General features: G+C 38.2%; 1 long non-coding RNA gene across 2 annotated transcripts in view; it reads left to right on the forward strand.

The window, feature by feature from the left end:
- The window catches only part of LOC122907164, a 57,301-nt gene extending 38,788 nt beyond the window's left edge, over nucleotides 1-18,513 (forward strand). Inside the window, exons 1-4 of one of the 2 annotated variants that reach the window (XR_006384694.1) lie at nucleotides 6,234-6,254; nucleotides 6,817-6,923; nucleotides 7,766-7,792; nucleotides 18,038-18,513. This is a non-coding gene — a long non-coding RNA (uncharacterized LOC122907164). Of the gene's footprint in view, nucleotides 1-6,233; nucleotides 6,255-6,816; nucleotides 6,924-7,765; nucleotides 7,793-18,037 lie in introns of those variants that run through there. The other variant, XR_006384693.1, reaches the window with a different exon arrangement.
- Nucleotides 18,514-18,851: the final 338 nt, after the last annotated feature.

The raw sequence follows: 18,851 nt of genomic DNA on the forward strand, positions 1-18,851 counted from the left end.
TTTAGCTCTCTTGCTATGATTTTTTTTTTAAGGTAAAAGAATTTTTATTCACATTTTCTTCATAAAAAATCACAAATTCCCAAGAATTTTCTGTCTCCAAAGCCCCTTGTCTCTCTTCTATTCAATCCCCACCTAGGTTTCATCTGTTTTGTTTTGTGCTTTAGTGAAGTATTTTTTTTAACTTTATAATCCACATGTAATTTCTTTTTTCTTTTTTCTTTTCTTTTTTATTTATTTTTATTTTTTATAAACATATATTTTTATCCCCAGGGGTACAGGTCTGTGAATTGCCAGGTTTACACACTTCATAGCACTCACCAAAGCACATACCCACCCCAATGTCCATAATTCCACTCCCCTTCTCCCAACCCCCCTCCCCCCCAGCAACCCTCAGTTTGTTTTGTGAGATTAAGAGTCACTTATGATTTGTCTCCCTCCCAAACCCATCTTGTTTCATTTATTCTTCTCCTACCCACTTAAGCCCCCATGTTGCATCACCACTTCCTCATATCAAGGAGATCATATAATAGTTGTCGTTCTCCGCTTGACTTATTTCGCTGAGCATGATACGCTCTAGTTCCATCCATGTTGTCGCAAATGGCAAGATTTCATTTCTTTTGATGGCTGCATAGTATTCCATTGTGTATATATACCACATCTTCTTGATCCATTCATCTGTTGATGGACATCTAGGTTCTTTCCATAGTTGGGCTATTGTGGACATTGCTGCTATAAACATTCGGGTGCACGTGCCCCTTTGGATCACTACGTTTGTATCTTTAGGGTAAATACCCAGTAGTGCAATTGCTGGGTCATAGGGCAGTTCTATTTTCAACATTTTGAGGAACCTCCATGCTCTTTTCCAGAGTGGTTGCACCAGCTTGCATTCCCACCAACAGTGTAGGAGGGTTCCCCTTTCTCCGCATCCTCGCCAGCATCTGTCATTTCCTGACTTGTTGATTTTAGCCATTCTGACTGGTGTGAGGTGATATCTCATTGTGGTTTTGATTTGTATTTCCCTGATGCTGAGTGATATGGAGCACTTTTTCATGTGTCTGTTGGCCATCTGGATGTCTCCTTTGCAGAAATGTCTGTTCATGTCCTCTGCCCATTTCTTGATTGGATTATTTGTTCTTTGGGTGTTGAGTTTGCTAAGTTCTTTATAGATTTTGGGCACTAGCCCTTTATCTGATACGTCATTTGCAAATATCTTCTCCCATTCTGTCAGTTGTCTTTTGGTTTTGTTAACTGTTTCCTTTGCTGTGCAAAAGCTTTTTGATCTTGATAAAATCCCAATAGTTCATTTTTGCCCTTGCTTCCCTTGCCTTTGGCGATGTTCCTAGGAAGATGTTGCTGCGGCTGAGGTTGAAGAGGTTGCTGCCTGTATTCTCCTCAAGGATTTTGATGGATTCCTTTCTCACATTGAGGTCCTTAATCCATTTTGAATCTATTTTTGTGTGTGGTGTAAGGAAATGGTCCAATTTCATTTTTCTGCACGTGGCTGTCCAATTTTCCCAACACCATTTATTGAAGAGGCTGTCTTTTTTCCATTGGACATTCTTTCCTGCTTTGTCGAAGATTAGTTGACCATAGAGTTGAGGGTCTATTTCTGGGCTCTCTATTCTGTTCCATTGGTCTATGTGTCTGTTTTTGTGCCAGTACCATGCTGTCTTGATGATGACAGCTTTGTAATAAAGCTTGAAGTCCGGAATTGTGATGCCACCAACTTTGGCTTTGTTTTTCAATATCCCTTTGGCTATTCGAGGTCTTTTCTGGTTCCATATAAATTTTAAAATTATTTGTTCCATTTCTTTGAAAAAGATGAATGGTACTTTGATAGGAATTGCATTAAATGTGTAGATTGCTTTAGGTAGCATAGACATTTTCACAATATTTATTCTTCCAATCCAGGAGCATGGAACATTTTTCCATTTCTTTGTGTCTTCCTCAATTTCTTTCATGAGTACTTTATAGTTTTCTGAGTATAGATTCTTAGCCTCTTTGGTTAGGTTTATTCCTAGGTATCTTATGGTTTGGGGTGCAATTGTAAATGGGATTGACTCCTTAATTTTTCTTTCTTCTGTCTTGTTGTTGGTGTAGAGAAATGCAACTGATTTCTGTGCATTGATCTTATATCCTGACACTTTACTGAATTCCTGTACAAGTTCTAGCAGTTTTGGAGTGGAGTCTTTTGGGTTTTCCACATATAGTATCATATTATCTGTGAAGAGTGATAGTTTGACTTCTTCTTTGCCGATTTGGATGCCTTTAATTTCCTTTTGTTGTCTGATTACTGAGGCTAGGACTTCTAGTACTATGTTGAATAGCAGTGGTGATAATGGACATCCCTGCCGTGTTCCTGACCTTAGTGGAAAAGCTTTCAGTTTTTCTCCATTGAGAATGATATTTGCAGTGGGTTTTTCATAGATGGCTTTGATGATATTGAGGTATGTGCCCTCTATCCCTACACTTTGAAGGGTTTTGATCAGGAAGGGATGCTGTACTTTGTCAAATGCTTTTTCAGCATCTATTGAGAGTATCATATGGTTCTTGTTCTTTCTTTTATTGATGTGTTGTATCACATTGACTGATTTGCGGATGTTGAACCAACCTTGCAGCCCTGGGATAAATCCCACTTGGTCGTGGTGAAGAATCCTTTTAATGTACTGTTGAATCCTATTGGCTAGTATTTTGGTGAGAATTTTTGCATCTGTGTTCATCAAGAATATTGGTCTATAGCTCTCTTTTTTGATGGGATCCTTGTCTGGTTTTGGGATCAAGGTGATGCTGGCCTCATAAAATGAGTTTGGAAGTTTTCCTTCCATTTCTATTTTTTGGAACAGTTTCAGGAGAATAGGAATTAGTTCTTCTTTAAATGTTTGATAGAATTCCCCCGGGAAGCCGTCCGGCCCTGGGCTTTTGTTTGTTTGGAGATTTTTAATGACTGTTTCAATCTCCTTACTGGTTATGGGTCTGTTCAGGCTTTCTATTTCTTCCTGGTTCAGTTGTGGTAGTTTATATGTTTCTAGGAATGCATCCATTTCTTCCAAATTGTCAAATTTGTTGGCGTAGAGTTGCTCATAGTATGTTCTTATAATAGTTTGTATTTCTTTGGTGTTAGTTGTGATCTCTCCTCTTTCGTTCATGATTTTATTTATTTGGGTCCTTTCTCTTTTCTTTTTGATAAGTCTGGCCAAGGGTTTATCAATTTTATTAATTCTTTCAAAGAACCAGCTCCTACTTTTGTTGATTTGTTCTATTGTTTTTTTGGTTTCTATTTCATTGATTTCTGCTCTGATCTTTATGATTTCTCTTCTCCTGCTGGGCTTAAGGTTTCTTTCCTGTTCTTTCTCCAGCTCCTTTAGGTGTAAAGTTAGGTTGTGTACCTGAGGCCTTTCTTGTTTCTTGAGAAAGGCTTGTACCACTATATATTTTCCTCTCAGGACTGCCTTTGTTGTGTCCCACAGATTTTGAACCGGTTCAGATTTTGAACCGTTGTGTTTTCATTATCATTTGTTTCCATGATTTTTTTCAATTCTTCTTTAATTTCTAGCTTCAGAGCATTGTGGTCTGAAAATATGCAGGGAATGATCCCAATCTTTTGATACCAGTTGAGTCCTGATTTAGGACCGAGGATGTGATCTATTCTGGAGAATGTTCCATGGGCACTAGAGAAGAATGTATATTCTGTTGCTTTGGGATGAAATGTTCTGAATATATCTGTGATGTCCATCTGGTCCAGTGTGTCGTTTAAGGCCTTTATTTCCTGGTTGATCTTTTGCTTGGATGATCTGTCCATTTCAGTGAGGGGAGTGTTAAAGTCCCCTACTATTATTGTATTATTGTTGATGTGTTTCTTTGATTTTGTTATTAATTGGTTTATGTAGTTGGCTGCTCCCACATTGGGGGCATAGATATTTAAAATTGTTAGATCTTCTTGTTGGACAGACCCTTTGAGTATGATATAGTGTCCTTCCTCATCTCTTATTATAGTCTTTGGCTTAAAATCTAATTGATCTGATATAAGGATTGCCACTCCTGCTTTCTTCTGATGTCCATTAGCATAGTAAATTCTTTTCCACCCCGTCACTTTAAATCTGGAGGTGTCTTTGGGCTTAAAATGAGTTTCTTGGAGGCAACATATAGACGGGTTTTGTTTTTTTATCCATTCTGATACTCTGTGTCTTTTGATGGGGCATTTAGCCCATTAACATTCAGGATAACTATTGAGAGATATGAATTTCGTGCCATTGTATTGCCTGTAGGGTGACTGTTACTGTATATTGTTTCTGTTCCTTTCTGATCTACCACTTGTAGGCTCTCTCTTTGCTTAGAGGACCCCTTTCAATATTTCCTGTAGAGCTGGTTTGGTGTTTGCAAATTCTTTCAGTTTTTGTTTGTCCTGGAAGCTTTTAATCTCTCCTTGTATTTTCAATGTTATCCTCGCTGGATATAGTATTCTTGGCTGCATGTTTTTCTCGTTTAGTGCTCTGAAAATATCATGCCAGCTCTTTCTGGCCTGCCAGGTCTCTGTGGATAAGTCAGCTGCCAATCTAATATTTTTACCATTGTATGTTACAGACTTCTTTTCCCGGGCTGCTTTCAGGATTTTCTCTTTGTCACCAAGGCTTGTAAATTTTACTATTAGGTGACGGGGTGTGGGCCTATTCTTATTGATTTTGAGGGGCGTTCTCTGAACCTCCTGAATTTTTTTTTTAAAGATTTTATTTATTTATTTGACAGAGAGAGATCACAATAAGGCAGAGAGGCAGGCAGAGAGAGAGGAAGGGAAGCAGGCCCCCTGCTGAGCAGAGAGCCCGATGCGGGACTCGATCCCAGGACCCTGAGATCATGACCTGAGCCGAAGGTAGTGGCTTAACCCACTGAGCCACCCAGGCGCCCTTGAACCTCCTGTATTTTGATGCTCGTTCCCTTTGCCATATTGGGGAAATTCTCCCCTATAATTCTCTCCAGTATACCTTCTGCTCCCCTCTCTCTTTCTTCTTCTTCTGGAATCCCAATTATTCTAATGTTGTTTCGTCTTATGGTGTCACTTATTTCTCGAATTCTCCCCTCGTGGTCCAGTAGCTATTTGTCCCTCTTTTGCTCAGCTTCTTTATTCTCTGTTATTTGGTCTTCTATATCGCTAATTCTTTCTTCTGCCTCATTTATCCTAGCAGTGAGAGCCTCCATTTTTGATTGCACCTCATTAATAGCTTTTTTAATTTCAACTTGGGTAGATTTCAGTTCTTTTATTTCTCCAGAAAAGGCTTTTATATCTCCCGAGAGGGTTTCTCTAATATCTTCCATGCCTTTTTCGCACCTGGCTAGAACCTTGAGAATTGTCATTCTGAATTCTAGATCTGACATATTACCAATGTCTGTATTGATTAGGTCACTAGCCTTCGGTACTGCCTCTTGTTCTTATTTTTGTGGTGAATTTTTCTGCCTTGTCATTTTGTCCAGATAAGAGTATATGAAGGAGCAAGTAAAATACTAAAAGTGTGGCAACAACCCCATGAAAATATGCTTTAACCAAATCAGAAGAGATCCCAAATCGTGAGGGGGGAGAAAGGGGATAAAAAGATGTTCAAAAAAAAGAAAGGAAAAAAAAGGAATTAAAAAAAAGAAAACGAATAAAGAAAAGTATGAAAAAGAAAAAATATATATATTAGAAAAACTAGTTAAAAAACGTTAAAAATGTAAAGGGTAAAAGTTAAAAAAATTTTAAAAAATTAAAAAAAAATTAAAAATTTAGCAAAAGAAGAGAAAAAAAATGAAAAAGAGAAAAATTACTTTAACTGCAAGACTAAAAAATCACAGGGAGAAAGCCATGAGTTCCGTGCTTTGCTTTCTCCTCCTCTGGAATTCTGCTGCTCTCCTTGGTATTGAAACCGCACTCCTTGGTAGGTGAACTTGATCATGGCTGGATTTCTTGTTGATCTTCTGGAGGAGGGGCCTGGTGTAGTGATTCTCAAGTGTCTTTGCCCCAGGCGGAATTGCACCGCCCTTACCAGTGGCCGGGCTGAGTAATCCACTCAGGTTTGCTTTCAGGAGCTTTTGTTCCCTGAGCGCTTTCCGTAGAGTTCCAGAGGAGGGGAATACAAATGGCGGCCTCCTGGTCTCCGGCCTAGAGGAGCCGAGAGCCCGGGGCCCCACTCCTCAGTGCGCCCTCAGAGAACAGCACCCAGTAACTCCCGTCTGCCTGACCTCTGGCCGCACTCCGAGCTCACCGAGCCTGCGACCGGTTCAAGGTAGCCCCGAACTGCGAGCTTACTGTCGGCTCTGTCTCTGTAGCCGGCTTTCCCGTTCCAATACCCGCAAGCTCTGCGACACTCAGACACCCTCGATCCTTCTGTGACCTTGCGGGACCTGACGCCACCCTGAACCCGCGTGGGCTACGCCCTGGTTTAGCCTCTGGAGCGATGTCCCTCAGCGGAACAGACTTTTAAAAGTCCTGATTTTGTGCTCCGTTGCTCCGCCGCTTGCCGGGAGCCGGCCCCTCCCCCCGGGGTCTATCTTCCCGTCGCTTTGGATTCACTTCTCTGCCAGTCCTACCTTTCAGAAAGTGGTTGTTTTTCTGTTTCTAGAATTGCTGTTCTTCTCTTCTATCTGCCGATGGATTTGCAGGTGTTTTCACTCTTTAGATAAGCTAGCTAGCTGATCTCCTGCTAGCTGAAGTAGTCTCAGCCTGCTACTTCTCCGCCATCTTGACTCCTCCCTCCTCTTGCTTGATTTTCTACTCTTCTTTCATTTGGGGACATATTCCTCTGTCTCCTCATTTTGTCTAATTCTCTGCATTTCTTCATGTTTTAGGAAAGTCAGCTACGTTTCCTGATTTGAAAGTCGTGGCCATATGAAGAAGAGGTCCTGTAGTGCCCACTGTACAGTGTCCCCTGTTTACCAGAACCTGTAATTCCGAGGTATCTCCTATGTGTGTTTTGTACAACCTGCTGCTGTGGCTAAGCCATTTTTTTGTTTGTTTGTTTGTTTGCCTCCAGTCCAATCGTTTGCAATGACTCTCTTTGCCTGTTGGGGGCAGGGTTTGGTCCCTGTGTTGGTAGCCAGTCTGGGACCGCTTTGGCTTGAGTTGAGTCAAAGGAGGGATTTTCCTGAGCTGCAATGCCGACAAACTACAGGGCACTTTCCCTATGTTGTCCCCTACGAAGATTTTGTTAATGGGTAGGCCTGCAGTCAGACCAGATGTCTGCCTTAAGCCCACTGCGAGGACCTCAGTTGAACAGATATGTATGGTTTTCTTCCCCTCTCCCTATGCAGGAGCCACTTTGGAGTGGTGCCAGCCCCTGTTGTATGGCTGCTTGCACACTGCCAGTTTTGTGGCACCACTTTGGATGAGCTCTGGCCAAGTGCATATTAGAGGGGGCAGGTCTGCAGGAGAATGCAGGGGTTGGGGACATAGTGCTGGCAAGGTTTGGGCAGGTCTGTTATGGGAGAGGACCTGTAGCCACTTTAGGAAATTTCTGCTGCTGGGATCAAGGGGGCAGATCCACAGAAGCATGCAGGGATGGGGCTTACTATTAGCTGGCTAGGTGGAAAGTTTTGGCACTGAGCTGGTTCCCTGCAGGTGTCTGTGTATCTAGGCTGGGAAAAGGGGAGGGAAATGGCACCCACCAGCTCTTTTGTTCTTGAAACCTACAAACAATCCCTCCACCTCAGCACATGCTCTGAGATTAGGAAACAAATCTACCTCCTATTATACCCCAGGCATTTTTCAAACTGCTGCTTCTATGCTGTGTCTCTGCAGGGCTGTTTGTTGTGCTGATTCTTTAAGGTAAGTACTCAACCCACAGAATTTTAAAGCTCCCGATGTCAAGCACTACTGATTGTAAAAACTTACAAAGCCAAGCCCCTCTGGACTTCAAAGCCAAATGTTATGGATATTCGTCTCCCCAGTGTGGGCCTCTTATGCCTGAGTTACCTAGTATGGGGTCCTCTTTTCTCCCCTCTCCATACCTCTAAAGTCCCTCCCTCCTGTGAACAGTCCTGTGGGTCCCTTTGGCTCCTGACCATGTTTCCACCCTCCCTACAATTGTCATTGTGGCCTCTTCTCTACATTTAGCTGTTCTGTTGCTGTTCAAGTCATTTTCTGGTGTATTTATACTTCTCCGGTTGTTATCTAGTATCTGTGGGACAGGTGAGCCCAGGATCCTCCTACTTTGCCATCTTCCTAGAAGTCTACCTATATTGATTTAATGGTCCTATTAGTGTTCTAGATCTTGGGTTGGGAGGTATATTTATGAGTATTGATTATATTATGATTTGTTTATTACATCTTTATTACATATAATGTTTACATAACATTATTTGCTTATTTATTTATTAAAGATTTTATTTATTTACTTGACAGCCAAAGATCACAATAAGGCAGAGAGGCAGGCAGAGAGAGAGGAAGGGAAGCAGGCTCCCTGCTGAGCAGAGAGCCTGATGTGGGGCTTGATCCCAGGAACCTGGGATCATGACCTGAGCAGAAGGCAGAGGTTTTAACCCACTGAGCCACCCAGGCACCCCAACATTATTTATTTTTAAATGAAAAAAATTAATTTAACTTCCTGACACTTTTTATTTTAAAATTTCAAATATAAAGTAAATAAAATACAATAGATAATCCAAAATGGATAATACAAAAAATTCATGTACTCCTCTTAATTCAACAACTATTTTTTTTTAAAGATTTTATTTATTTATTTGACAGACAGAGATCACAAGTAGGCAGAGAGACAGGCAGAGAGAGAGAGGGAAGTAGGCTCCCTGCGGAGCAGAGAGCCGGAGGCGGGGCTTGATCCTAGGACCCTGGGATCATGACCTGAGCCTAAGGTAGAGTTTTTAACCCACTGAGCCACCCAGGTGCCCCTTAATTCAACAACTGTTAACATGTTGCCAAATTTTAAAATATTTCTGTCAATATATATGTATACATTAGTTTTCTTGCTGAAATGTTTAAAAGTCATTTGCAGACATATGAAACTTCACCCCCTAATATTTCATCATACAACCTTTAAGAATAAGAATGTTCTACTTAATCCCAGGGCCATTATTACACCCAAGAAACTTAATAATAATTTTGCATTATTTAATATCCACTGCATATTTTAGGTCTCCCAATTGTCTCCAAATTCCCTTTATAGATGCATATTTTAACGTATTAAATTTGACATATTGAATTCAGACACACATGTATAAAACTCAAACACACACACACACACACACACACACATATATAACACATCTTCTTTAGACATTAATTTGTTGATAGATACTTAGGTTGTTTCCATATCTTGGCCATTATCAATAATGCTGCAATGAACATGGGAGTGCAGATACCTTTTTAAGGTCTTATTTGAATTTCCTTTGCATATAAACTCAGAAGTGAGATTGCCAGGTCATATGGTAATTTTATTTTTTAATTTTCTGAGGAACTTCCATACCATTTTCTGTAATGGCTGAACTATTAGGGCAAATTCTTTTTTTTAATTTTTTTTTAAATTTATTTGACAGAGAGAGAGAGACAGCGAGAGAGGGAACACAAGCAGGGGAGTGGGAGAGGGAGAAGCAGACCTTCTGCCAAGCAGGCAGCCCAATGCAGGACTCGATCTTGGGACCCTGGGATCATGACCTGAGCTGAAGGCAGACAATTAACAATTGAGCTACCCAGGTGCCCCACAAATTCTTGAAAGTTGAAAAATTTGGTCAAAGTTATAAGCCTTCTCTAGGCTTATGATCTGGATTGGTGGTTGGCTTTCCATAAAGATTGTACCAAATTCTACTGATACAAACCATGTTTGTTAGTATTCCCGTAAATGTGACATTTGCTAACATTGATCAGTACAATTAAAAATTACAATTAATTTTGATTACATTTTCATTTTAATTAGACATTTGTGTTTTTTCTATAAATTATTTTTCTTACGCTATTGCCAACTTTTCCATTGTAGTTTCAGCATTTTCTAAATAATGAAAATTGAATGACCATGTAGCAGGTTATATTTTACTGCAAATCATCTTTTACAGTTTGACTTTTGAAGAAAGCTATTGTATTAAAGATGCCATGATCCTACCAGCATTAGAGGGACACTAAGAAATGTGGAAAAAAGTGTTTCTCTGTATCTTGTTCCCAGAAAGCTTATTTCTAGCATACACACATATAAAAGTCAGTCAGGCTAAGTGATTTAAAAATTGATGCCATTTCTATGTGGATATTTGATTTTTGTAAATATTTCAGCAGTGAACCTAGATACATTTGCTAAATGTCAAAAGCATAGCACTGAACATGGAGCAAGTTTAGAAACTCTGCTTCTACTGCTACTTGACTCCTCTGTAGAAGTTTCCTTATGGCATTTTTGGTATGGTCATGTTTTCAATGATCAAGGTCACCTCTACATGGGCATACTATAGCCCATGTCAATGGAACCACAAAAACAAGTGCAAATTTAGGACATGCAAAAAATTAGTAAAGGCCTAATAACCAAATGGCAGAGGGTTTATTTAATATGGTGGGTTTTTTTTTTTCTGTTTGTTTGTTTGTTTTTTTGTTAGCTATCCTGTTAGCCTAATAGAAGGAAGTGTTTCTGTTCCCATAATATACTGATATAAGTAGCAAGGAAATGAATAAAATTTCACGAAATAAATGGGATTTTCTGCCAGATTATGGTTGAGGGACAGACTTGGCCAATGGACTCGTTAATGTATATGAGGATACTGGATCTGATTCACTGAACTATGTACTTAGAGTGTAATCACATTGACCCAAATATTCTCTTTTACTGGGACTATGGTATGATCACTTGCCATCTCTCTGCCCTAGCCAGTGGTGTGTGAACAAATAATATAGCTGATTTAACTGTTTGGCCTTGGAAATAGTAACTGTGGCCTCATGAGTGCCACAGTCATATGGTATGACTACACAAAAATAACCGACTAAAGAGAAATCTATTACTTGACCTTCCGGTGCTTTCTTTCTTACATGGAAAAAGTGAATAGAAATTTATTTTGAGACTGTTGATTTTGCCACTTGACTTTACTTTGCAGCAGGAAACCCTATTTCCTCTTAGGACATTCACTCTAGCCAGGTTCACCCAGGGTTATGAAGAGCTGGGCTCTATAGCTTGCAGCTCAGATGCCCCTGATACCACCAGACATTCCCAGATACTCCCGGTGCTGGCACTGCTACCACTGTGGCACCTGGATGCTATTATAGCTTCTAATGTGCTTCATTGTCCTGTCCTGACACTGCTAAATGAATCTACCTCACGCTCTTTTCTTATTCTTTATGTCACTAGCTCCACATTCAAAATCCTAGAGTTTGATCCTGATGATTGGCTGAGCCTTGTTCATGCACCCATTTCCTAACTAGCACGCTTCTTGGGAAAACAAGTATCCATCCTTTTCAGCTTCTTTAGGGGGAGGTAGACTTCCATCTGTGAAGATTTAAAAGGTGGGGAAGTACCCAAGACACGGAAGGTGTGGAGACTCAGACAAATGCACTACAAGTTGGAAAGTTTAATGTTTGTTCTGAGGTTGGAAAGCATGGAGAAAAAGTGGGGAAAACACTCTGGAAGTTGGACCTAAAACAAGGGGAACCCTGACAACCAAATGAAGGCATTTAGACTTGATTTGGTAGGCAGAAAAAGTCACTAGAAATTTCTGCACAAAGAGGTCAAAATGGGCTTTAGCAATAATGATCTGCAGCAGTTTGTATAGAAGAACATTTGGAGAAAGGAGATTTTGGAGGCAGAGAAACCAGTGAGAAGTCCAGGGAGTCATCTATACATAAAGTGATGGGTGTCTGAACTTGGATAGTGTCTAGAGCAAAGGAGGTAGAAAGAATAGAGCTTACTTAAAGAATCCACTTCCCTCCAAGCTTACTTAAAGAATCCACTTCACTCCAAGCATCTCAAATTCAACATTCTTGATAGCATAAATATGAATAACTCATTAAGAAGTATTCTTCTATTGCAAAGAGAACCCAGTGGCTGCTGAGGGCAGCACTCCTTAGAGTGTGGACAGCTGGGCTCTTGAGATCCTTGCAGCCAAATCTGCAAGATTAAAACTATTTTTACAGTAATACTGAGATGTTAGGTGCCTTTTTCACCATGGTGACATTTACACTGATGATACAAAGGCCACAGTGGCTAGCACTGCTCCTCATCACAAACCAAGGCAGTGGCACTGAACTATATCAGTAATACACAGTAATCATTGTATTCTTTACCCACATACCCACATACTTGTAAAAAAAATGAAAGAAAGCTGTTTCACCTAAGAATATCTTTAATGATGCAGTAAAAATACTAAGTTTATTAAATCTTGATCCCTAAATACATGGCTTTTAAGAATCAGTGTGAGGAAATAGGAAGTACAAATAAAATCTACTGCACATCAAAATGTGCCAAACACAAGCATAATTGTTTGAATTGGAAGCTAAACTAGCTATCCCTGCCTCCCCTCCCTACACATCATTTTTACTTGAAACAACAACTGACAAATAATGATTTTTGATCTTTAGCTGGTTGATAGACACTATCTTGAAAGTGAATGAAATGGATCTGTCCTTTGGAAAAAATAGTTTTTGTTGCCAATGATAAAATTAAAATTTCAAAAAACCTGTATCTGTCAGCTAACCAACATCCTAACATTTAAAGATTTTTCTAATGAGATTATTGATGAAATTAATGGATGCGATTTAAAAATTATGCAGTGAACTGTGTCAACATTTGAAAGATCTATATAACTCAGTGAACAAATATTTGAAAAATGACCAGTGCAGGATATTACAAAGTCATGGGGAAAAAATCCATTCAAAGACCAAAACAAGCCAATAGATTTTATAACAAAGAATGAAAAACCCACTGGTATGGTTTTAGATTCTGTATTGCAACTTACTTCTAAAAACTAATCATTGCCCAGTTTTAATGTTGTTACCACTGAAGAATATCTATAGTTCTCTTCCCTTCTCTAACTGTATATCTATGTGAGACTGGATTTATATTTCAACAATAACAACATATTACAACAGATTAAATATAGAAGCAAATATAGGAATCCAACTCTTACCTATTTAAGCCATATTTTAGAGATTTCCAAAATATAAATGCCACTCTTCTAATTTCTCTGTTTTGGAAAATACATTATTGATGTTAAGATTTTACTTATTTATTTGAAAGAGAGCAGGAGTGCTTATCCTCTTCTTTCATTTGGGACAAATCCTTCCATCTTCTCATTTTTGTCTAAGTCTCTATGGCTATTTCCATGTGTTAAGAAAGTTGGCTATGTCTCTAGCTCTCAAGGGCAATGGCTTTATGAAGAAGAGATCCTTTAGTGCCCTGCAGTGTAATGTCTTCTATTCCTGAGAGGCTATTCCTCTATGTCAGAGCTCAGAAAAGGAGGGAATGGAGAGAGACTGCTAATGGATATAGATAGAATTTTTGGGGGGGAGAGGAGGGTAAAGAAAATGCTCTTGACTTGATAGCAATGATGATTGTAAAACCTTGTAAATATACTAAAAATCACTAAATTATGTACTTTTTAAAAAAGATTTATTTATTATTTGAGAGAGAAAGAGGGGGGAGGGGGAGAGGGAGATAGAGAGAAGCAGACTCCCCTCTGAATATGGAGCTCAATCTCATGACCCTGAGATGATGACCTGAGCCAGATTCAAGAGTCAGATACTTAACGTAACTAAGCCACACAAGTGCCCCAAATTATACACTTTTAAATGGTCCATTTTATGGTATGTGAATTGAATCTCAATTAAAAAAAAAATTATACGCTGGAAAAAAACAAACAAACTATGTTAGAGGTTAACAGCTAATACTGAAATTATTCCTGTTGCAAAAATGTTTTGAGTAGCGGGGTTTGAGGGGTTGGTATAAATCATACAAAGATACAAATGTTGGTGATTTTAGAAATAATCAACCTTTCTATAATTTGCTTGAGGCTGGCTAGCCTTAGTGTTTTGCTTCATTTAGATGCTAATGATCACCACCATAACGCAAAATCCCTACATTTTTCACTTTTAGCAATGGTGAGTGAATTCAGTGACAGTGACTGAAGCCATCGGATTTCATGAGACTTGCTGACATCTCAGGGTAGCTGCCATCAGGAAGAAAAGGAAGCCGTTTGGAAGGATATTGGCAGTTGGAGTAGGAGTGGAGTGGGAAAGTGGTAGTTTTTGTAGGTATAGCAGCAGGACTGTCCTGGCAGTGGTAATACACAAACTACCTGGCTAGAAGTGGCATCACTGCAGAAGCTTACCCATTATGGGGCAGAACTCTATTAACAGGTCCATTCCCCTGGTGGCCAGACCAGCAACAATGTCAGAACCCCAGTCCTAGAAGAAAGGGATTAAGAGCTCATGTCCCAATGGCAGAAGGCAGGAATTGTGAAAGACCAGCCACAGAGATTAGATGGTATTGAGGAGTGTGAGGAAAATGCTTCAGATTTTGTGGTCAGAGACTTCCAGATTTTGTCTAAGTGCCAAGTTGAGGTTACAGAACTAACTGTAGATCAAATCAACTAGGATTTTTTTTTTCTTTTCTTTTTTCTTTTTTAATCCTAGGCTTACATTTTGGCTTGGGAGAAATGTCTGATGGTATTAAATGCTTACTCATCTTGCATGTGGACTTTTGTTTGCTTTTTTTGAACAAGTTTTAACCAATGATGAGAATTTACTATTACTGCAAGACAAAATTACTGAGTTACTGAATATTACTAAATGACAAAAAAAAAAATACAATACAAATTGTTGGGAACACTGTATACTGACAACAAAGAAAATGGGGTCATTGAAAAGTATTAATTATAGAAAAACATTCTTTGCAATTTTGTTGAGTTTCATTGTATACTTTAAAATTGGTTTAATTTCCATTTTTAAGGATAAAACTTTTCTCCTCCTCTTTCATTGAGAACAAGCCCCAATTAACAGAAATGCAACAGTGATTTGCATAACAATAACTTCTTGGCATTAGAGAAGCTTGGCATTTGGTTTTCTCTAAATGAAGGGTTTGTTCTCTGCAGGCCACCACAATATTTTTATCTTAATATTTTGTAATCTTTTCATTATTTCCTGAAATCCAAATTTCAGTACATAATATATCTTCATGCTCCTTGTTGGCATACCTAAAAACACCTCTTAAACTTTTATAGCTTGACCCAATCTCACTTTACATTTGTACCACTTCCTCCTGTGCTCTAGCCAACAGATTGGTCTTTTCCATATTCCCCAAATAATCCATGGTCTTCAGTGGCACCACACAGAATCAATTACTCCTAGCTCTGTATTCCCACCACACTTTACGTCTCCAGGCATGGTGATTTTGGTTGGTTTGTTTGTTTTTAATTAACATATAATGTATTATTTGTTTCAGGGATACAGGTCTGTAAATCATCCATCTTACACAATTCATAGCACTCATGGTGATTTTTTTTTTTTTTTACACTACATACACTCTAAGGTATTTATGCAGAGGTGCCTCAAAGTTCTCATGTATCTCAAGATTCACCTCTCCTGGGTAGAGAGAAGAGAATGTACTCTAGAGTCAAATCTTAATTGACATTTTAACCCCACCACTCAAGACTGGGTTAAACTTGGTGACTCATTGATTTTCTAACCGTTAGTTTCCCATTAGTAAAATTGGGTGAGTAATACCTAGGTTATAGGGTCATTGTGAAGTTGAGTAGGATTCTGTAATACAATGGGCCTAGTCTATGCAAAAATGCTAACTCCTTGCTTCTTCTTCTCATTTTATAACATGCATAATTTTGACAACGTGGTTAGAATCTCTCCCACTGGATTATACCAGCAGGGAGGGAGATGGAGCAGTATCTGGCCTAGACACCTTGACAAATGAATGAATAGCTCTGAGTTTTCTTTCCAAATTTCTTTGGAAGTTGTGGTTTTTTTACCGGCTTTAAGGGAATAGTTCTGTGTTCACACCAGACATACACTCAATTCAGTTGGGAAATTGGATGAGATTGCAGGTTTTTCATCTTCTCCCTCATGTTCAAGTTGTTTTAGATTCCAAATGGTCATACTTTCTAGAATCCTAAATGGAAATTTGAGATGAAAAATATTGTTTCTTCCTATTTGTACCTATTTTTAGTTAGCTTTTCATTCTGTTTGGATTATTATGCTCTATGTAGTTCTAGAATACATTCTTCAACCTCATGGTTGGTTTTCAAATAATAAGGTTTTTTTGAGCATCTATAAGTACTTCTATTTTCTTTCTCAAAATTAACCAGGCTTGTCTTGTTAAGTTATGAATTCATTAGATCCCATATATATGCTTAGAGAACAAAAAATGACAACCATAATTGTTTCTATGAAAAATCTATAAAAGATAAATGAATGGTGGTTGAGTAATGACTTTTTATTTAACAAAGGATGAGATATTTAATCAGAGACAGTTTTTCTTTCAATACCATATTAAAAGCTTTCATATGTTCAAATTTAGTTATTGCCTTAGAAGGTACAATCGTTACTGCAAGTTCTTACTTTTCTCTTTTAGAAAATTTTATTACCATAGAAAGTTCTCTCTGGGCAATGCTTTTGATCCTGAAAGTAATTCATATGTATCTTTTATGAAATTTTTATATTGGAATAAAATAGTTAAAAAAATACCAGGTAGCTTTTTCAAAAATTATACAAACCAGGATACTATTGAAAATGAACTATTTTTAATCATTTTAGGAGTGAAAGTTTAGAGGAGGCTTTGGCTTTGCCAGGAATAATCAGGAAAAGCTATGTAGAGTTCATGTTTGAGTAAAATCTTGAATAATGGGAATTTCTCAATGAGATAGTGAAGAAAGCATTTCAAATGAAGGGAATAACCTTTACTAGTTGATGTTGGGTTTAGCTTTTATGTGCTACCCCTACAAACGTTGAAAATAGGTATTGTGTCAGTCTTTATTCTTTAGGTAAATGTACGTATTAGGAAGGTGAAAAGAATAGGCAATTTCTCCTTCTCTTCTGGAACAAGTACCCAGGAAAATAGGCTGAGCAATGTTCCAGGTTGCTACTAGAGTGTTTAAAGGATGCTAGGTTAGTATCACTCACCCAAAACAGGACTTTGTTCTACAAAGTCCTTTTCCTGCATTATCTATAAAAATTACAATCCTGAAATTTATACTACCTTGTGAAAACTGCCTTAGAGGAGATTCCTGTTCTTTACCAAAGCCAAGTCTTTTCATAATCTGTGACTTGTTATATATATTATACTGCTTCCATTTATTTTACAGGCTTTATCTTGGGGACAGAATCCATATCTGTACTTTTTAATATTTTTCTATGAGTTTAATATATTGCTAGAATCTAGATAGAGCTTCTCAAATACCTCTTAGATTGCTTCTTGATTTGACCATGATGGGAAAGAGAGAAACTGCTGAAAAAATATCTAAGGCTATTCAAACTGCAGATATGATGGTAGAGGGGAATGTGTTTTGGATATTTGCCATTGCCTTTCTACATCTACTTTCCATCCTACTCTGACTGATCTTTATGGACGGTATCAATTTGTTCCCTTGACCTTTGGCTTCCATTTGGGTTTAGCAAATAGGAGGAACTGGAAGGAAATCTGAAGGACAGAAGGAGCGAGATTAGGTTATTTATTCACACCGTTCCCACTCTGCAGGAATTCATGGCTGCTTTTCTCTACCTGAGTCCACAGCTGCTTGTCAGTATCCTCCTCCCACACGTATCACTATAACCTTCTTCAGTTTCTAATAATTGCTTGCTCCTCTTGCCCCTTCAGGTCTAGTGATGATAATGACTCCCAATTATTTTAGTCTTAGGGTGCTCAATATCATTTGTTGATATCCTTAACCCTGCCCACACCCTTCTGAAGATCTTTCCATTCAGCTCTCTCATTATTCATCTACTCATATCTTGCTGGGATTCTAACCATTACAGGTGGTGGCCATAACTTTCTGAGTAACTCTGGAAATTACAATTTGCATTTTATTGTTGTTATTGTAGAGCAAGATTTTTTTTTTCCTTAGTTAATGTGAGTATTTACTTTTCCAGGGATGGGAGGAAAGACAGACAACCTGAGATGGACGTTGGAGGAGACTACTATAATTTTAAATTATGACCGTCAACAATTTGTGGAGAAAACCAAATTTCTTACTCTGCACTCCATTTTTTAAAAGCTTGTTTATGTAACAGAGATGTTTCCTGCCCAGTGATTCAGTGATCCATTATTAACCGGGCTTGTTCATTCTAACACATTGTTTTAGGTGCTTAATTGACTCAACCCTTCCATACAAGATAAAACTCGCTTAGGAACCCCTTTGACTAGTAGAGTAATTACGCAGATAAGAATGTGAATTAAATGTTTGGGTGAATAACAATGATAGTCACAGTGTTTCCATTTTTTAAAAATTGTTGACAGAGCAATAAGAAAGATCAAAATATTATTAGAAATGACTGAGATATAGGACCTTTAAGTAATTCTTGATATATGAAAGAATAAGGTAATCCTTAAATATTATTGCTGTTGTGGGTTTTTGTTTGTCTGTTTTTTTTTTTTGTTTTTTTGTTTTTGGTAAAAAAAGGAACATTCCCTTTTAGTTAAGGGCATATATTCATCAGATATTTTATGTTATGATGTATGATTTTTACATTTATATTTCTGTAAACATGAGAAATATCTAGTTGACAGCAATGCTATGATCTTAAGATTCTTTTTAAATGTTGTCCTCTACTTAGTACTAGGAAATGTGTACTTTTTGAAGCATATTGAGAAAAAATATTTCTCTAGAGTGTTCTTTCTTCATGATTCTTTTGGAGCCAATTTGTACTTGAATTAATGAAGAAATCTCTCAATGTAACTGAAAAC

Source organism: Neovison vison, chromosome 5 (assembly GCF_020171115.1).
Source record: "Neovison vison isolate M4711 chromosome 5, ASM_NN_V1, whole genome shotgun sequence".
In the NCBI taxonomy this organism is placed as follows: domain Eukaryota; kingdom Metazoa; phylum Chordata; class Mammalia; order Carnivora; family Mustelidae; genus Neogale; species Neogale vison.